Raw genomic sequence first — 5,328 nt, 5'->3', positions numbered from 1 at the left:
TTATCCCTGTGATGAACATCTCATAGTCGTCAGTGACACCATTCATTGTAATGGTCACAAGATCTGTATCATCCATTGTATTACCAATGTTTGATAATTTGGTTTTCAGATCCTTGATCCTTGCTACGAATGAAGCAATCATTTCATTCTCCTCCATCTTCATGGATAGGATCTTACTCTTGAGGAATAGAAGACGATTTGAATTCCTGATCTCATACAACTCCTTAAAAATTTCCCAGACCTCGTTAGTTGACTTACCTTCTCTGATGTGCGGTATAATATAGTCTTTCACTGACATCTTTAACATTGTCCTTGCTCTACTTTCTCGTTTCTCCCAATCTGCGACTGATGCTGATCTAGCCGCGGGCCTCGACTCATCCCCATTCACAATCTGCCAAGCACTTTGCGCTTCTAGCAGAGTCTGCATCTTAAACTTCCAATTTGCATAATTGGAACTATCGAGCTTGTTATGCTCGTTCATGCATGCTTCAAATATGTTGTTATTCATCTTGGTGATTTAGAGAAAAAAATCCACCGTAAAAGATGTTAAATTTACCCCAGATCTGTGACAAAGACAGATCACTGTTGTTCAATCTCGCAGCACACGCGCAGATCGCTGTGGCTTTCTTCCCAGCCTGTAGACAACCTCCTGTTGTCAGCTACAACCTTATTATTGGTTTCCCCACTCAGCTTCTCTGACAGCTATAGCCTTGTTCTTGGCTCCCTCATGCAGTTTCTTTGATTTACACGTTCGTTGCAGATATATGCCTAATATCCGAGACTGTTGCAGATATTCATCAATTTTATGAGACGTTGTCATAGATATGCGCCCAATATCCGAGACTGTCTCAGTTTTACATCAATTTTCTGAGACCTTCGTAGCTGTACACTGAAAAAATGTGACAATCGAAAAATAAAAATTTCGAGAAGTGTAATAGTGCTATCGTCGCGACTATCCACTCAAAACCTGTGATGATTTCGGTTCAAAGAACCACCCACCAGCCAGTGTATAGGTTCCTCAGCCCTAATGCTTTGACACCATGATAAAAATGGCAATGTTTGTATGAAGAAAATAAAACTCACTGGTCAACTCTATGAAAGAGAGTCTGAACCAGGAGAGTGTGGCTTTGCAGAACGCTCTACATTATTCATCAAAATTACACATTAAATATAATACATGGTTTTAGGGAAGTTAGAAGAACATCCTAAGAAATAGAAACTAATTCCTATCCTAAGGCTACGTGAACCAACTCTAACTATTCTAGGATATTCTCCATTATCTTCAACAACTCACTTTAATCGTGAACAAATCCGACTACTTTATCAAGTCGACATGTTGTTTAATCTTCGCAGGCACTTGTATTAGACAAACTCTTTGACTTGGTCATTTGGTCGACTTAGTTGATTGGAAGACCTATGGAATGTTGGTTATTGTAATTAAACATTGTTTGATCATAATGAAACATGGGATTGAAATATTAAACAAATTGAAAGCTGGCAAGTGTCCCATATTGAACATATTGGTTCGATGTATCCAACGTTGAAAGAGGAAATACATAGCTCCTACACCTTTTGAAAGAGGTGATTGAACCAACTCACTTTTCAGGGAAAAAATTTCCTGAAGCTCCATAACAATCTCAGTCAAAAATTGTGAGCAAAAGAATGGGTGTAATGATGGGATTGAACAGTGAAGAATGTGGACTATACATAACTTCTAAGCATTTTGGAGATATTTTATAGAGATCATTGAGATACTTTTATTCAGAATTAATAAGATTTTTTACCATTATTGTGTTGACAAGAGAAATGCTTTCATCCCAACTTATACATAACATCAGGGTCGACATCAACATGATATTGGGTCCATGATGAGCCAACAAAGGTAGTTGACCTAAAAGGTCAACTGTTGGAAGAGGTAGAGAAATCATAGGGGCAGGCAGAGGCTTCAAAATCCACGTTCCCATTTGGGGATTCGTAGGCGGTGAAATACATGGTTCTATTGGGAATTTCCAACATGATCCCTCGTGAAAGTCCACACACCATTCTATCCCTCAATGAAACCATGCCCATGCTTCCCACTAATTCCCCTGAAAGCTTTTATCTCTTTAGAATCATGTGGTGCCTTCGAGATGAGATACGGCCTCACAATCGCATCCAAGTATGAAGTGGATCATGCATGACTGGAATGACGAGGACTGCATCAAGATACTCAATAATTTCAGGAAGGTAATCCCTGATACAGTGAAGGTGATCATAGTAGACATGGTTATGGACATCGAGAAAGGGGACCATACTAATGAAAAGAAAAAGAAGGTTGTGGATCCAAGTGTTGGCACAGTATTTGATCTAGTAATGGTGGCATATAGCTCCGACGGGAAAGAGAGAATATATAAAGAATGGAAGATGATTTTATTGGAAGGTGGGTTTAGTCATTATAATGATGCAGGAGCATCCAACTCAATATTATCATTGTATTCTAGTAGAAATAGGGGGTCTTGTATTTCAAGGAAGTTGGTTTCCTAAGTATTGGATTTATGTAATTATTTAATGTTTTGAGTGATTTTAATGAGAGTAGGAATTAATTAAATATTGTGAGGCTTTATTGTAAATGTTCTCGAATGTAGGAGAACATGAGAGATTTAGGATAGTTGAGAGATTGAGGGATTGAGAATTGATTGTAAATCCTATATTAGGAGTCAGTTCATGATTTTGTGGATTTGAGAGAATCCTTAGGGATGAGAAAGAGATTTTAGGATTTTGTTGAGAGATTTAGGGATCTAAACTAGAAATTGGTTTTAGAACCCCTTTGTATAAATGTAAGCCTGAAAGGCATGAACAGAGGTTAGAGAGGTTGAATAGGAAAATAGATAGTAGATTGGAGTGTTGTAAGCCTACGGGCAGATTAAGAAAAAGAGGCCACTGATATTGAAAATCAGGCCAGAGAGATAGAGATCTCAATTTGTAATCCATTGTTGTAATTATATAGATACAGAGATTAATTAAAATCCTGTATAAGCATGTGATTGAGCATTGAATGGTGAGTTGAATGTATTTGGAAAGTGTACATATATATTTATGCAAGCAAGCGCAGTAAGCGCAAGGAGGAAGGTCGAGGTGGATTACACAGAGGAGAACGTGACGAGGAGGATCATAATGGATTGTTAAATCCATTAGAATGATCGAAGCCAAAGCTCAGAAGGGAGTTCATGGTTAATAATACTGAGAGACCAAACCTTTGAAGGAAGCGAAAGGAAGCAAAACCCACAGAAATGTTGAAGAAGCAGTGTAATCACCAGAACACAGAATAGCGGAGAGTGAAGAATTGATACTCAGTAGCCGTCGGATCTTGAAGATTGACGGCCTAGAGTAAATTGCAAGATTGAATCGGCGGAGTGAGTCAGTCAGGATCGCATCGCATATTCCACAGGGTGGAATGCGATTGCAACATGCGATCTATAGCCGGACCCGAAAACCCATCAAATGTAACATTGAGAACCCATCGGGTCTGTAAACCATATCGGGTCGGGACTTTTAAGCGGGGGAGTTAAGAGCTGTGGCTAAGAGATTGCGATCGCGCGATTAACCGTCGACCGTCGGATCACGATCCTAATCGATGGTCACGATTAAATCGGCCATCGCATATCGGCGCTGGCAGAGATCGACAGTTAAAAGCGGAAAGGCTCGAAGGAGGCAGACCCGACACCTTTATAGACACGGGTCTAATGGACTTGAAGTCTGACATATTTGTTAGGCGGAGTTTTTCCTTTGTAAACGGGTATTAGAAGGATTGAGCGCCGATAGCGTATTTCCCGATTCTAAAGGGAAATCGCAAATTGGAAGGAGAAGGGGATAACATATATATGTATGTGACCTGCGAGAAGCCCGATTGCGATTGCGATTGAGGTATAGCCTTGGAAGATGTGACCAGGCTGTACGGAAGACGGAAAAAGGGTATGTTTGCATACATTTCCCTTTGTAAGTGGATTTATAAGGGAATAAGCGCCGATAGTGTTTTTATGTGATTATATATATATTAACCAAGGTTTAAGAGGGGGGTTAATATATCTATATATATATATATATATATATATATATATATATTTACGGGCGTATGGGTTCAATCCATTATATTTTGGTTATGAAGACTTAATGAGTTTAGATAGGAGGTAAAGGCGAGGTGATTGAGTTCTGATCCAAAGGAATTGTAAACAAAGAGGCCTTAACCATTCATCTTTAGATTTGAAGTCTTTGACCTAGGGAAGCAAAGAAATTCTTGGGAAATGGTGTTTATGCATGAATATGCATACTGTGGGTATGCGCAGGGTATAATACAATTTGAGTGGGTTTAATGGTTAAGAGTATGTGTTTCTTCTTAAGAGGTCACAAGTTCAAAATGAGAGAGATAGAGTATGTATGTCTTCCTAAACTTAGCAATCAGATGGGTTTCTTGTTTGACAAACAAGAAGGTCTCATACACAATTTGTGATTAAGACGTTCTCTTAGTGAGTCATTTGCCAAACATTGAATATTTGGTTATTGTTCTACTTTACCAATACTTGGTTAGTTGCACCTCTTCCTTTGACCATTACTTTTGTTGAACGAAGGTCTCCATGCAGTCGATGGTCGAAGACAAGTGGAAAGGGAAGCTATTTTAGTTGAGTTTTACACCATTATTTTTGTTGAACGGAGGTATCCATGCAGTTGATGGTCGAAGACAAGTGGAAAGAAAAGCTATTTTATTGAGTTTTATTATGGTCGACTTGGTCGATGCTCAACAACTTCGATTGAAGCAATGGAATTCAACAACTTCCCTATCAAATCAGTTAACTGGCCACTTGCATATTAGAATGCATTTCACTCATACATATCATTTCCGACTTATACATATCGCTTTCCAAAAGCACACATTGCTGAAGTTGATCTATGTGGACATGTTACTCATCTTTTAATAGTTGAGGATGACATTATTATTTTTACACAATAAGGCACAAAATACCAAGTCGTTGAAGTCAACTTCCACACGTTTCTGAGACCAAGTGGATGGAGTCGACTTCGACTCATTATTCTACTTCGACTTTCAAGAATATTTCTTTGATAACAGTCTCAATGTATTATGCATACGTTGTTTATTGTATAAAAAAGTTGGTTCCAATATTGGCAATCATCAATTACTATACTTACAAAAGACCATCGGAATTGATCACATTCATTGACTATTGGATGTCTCGAATATGATTTTAGTGGAATATCGGTGGATTTGATCCTTGATTTTAGCCCAGGCATCCAAAAAGTAAAGATTACAAAAAATAACAGGAATTATATATGGAG

The sequence above is a fragment of the Pinus tabuliformis genome, chromosome 4_2 (assembly GCF_031772625.1).
Source record: "Pinus tabuliformis cultivar Carrire ecotype Pingquan chromosome 4_2, CPIR1, whole genome shotgun sequence".
Taxonomy (NCBI): Eukaryota; Viridiplantae; Streptophyta; class Pinopsida; order Pinales; family Pinaceae; genus Pinus; species Pinus tabuliformis.
Note: the sequence above shows the minus strand (reverse complement) of the source record.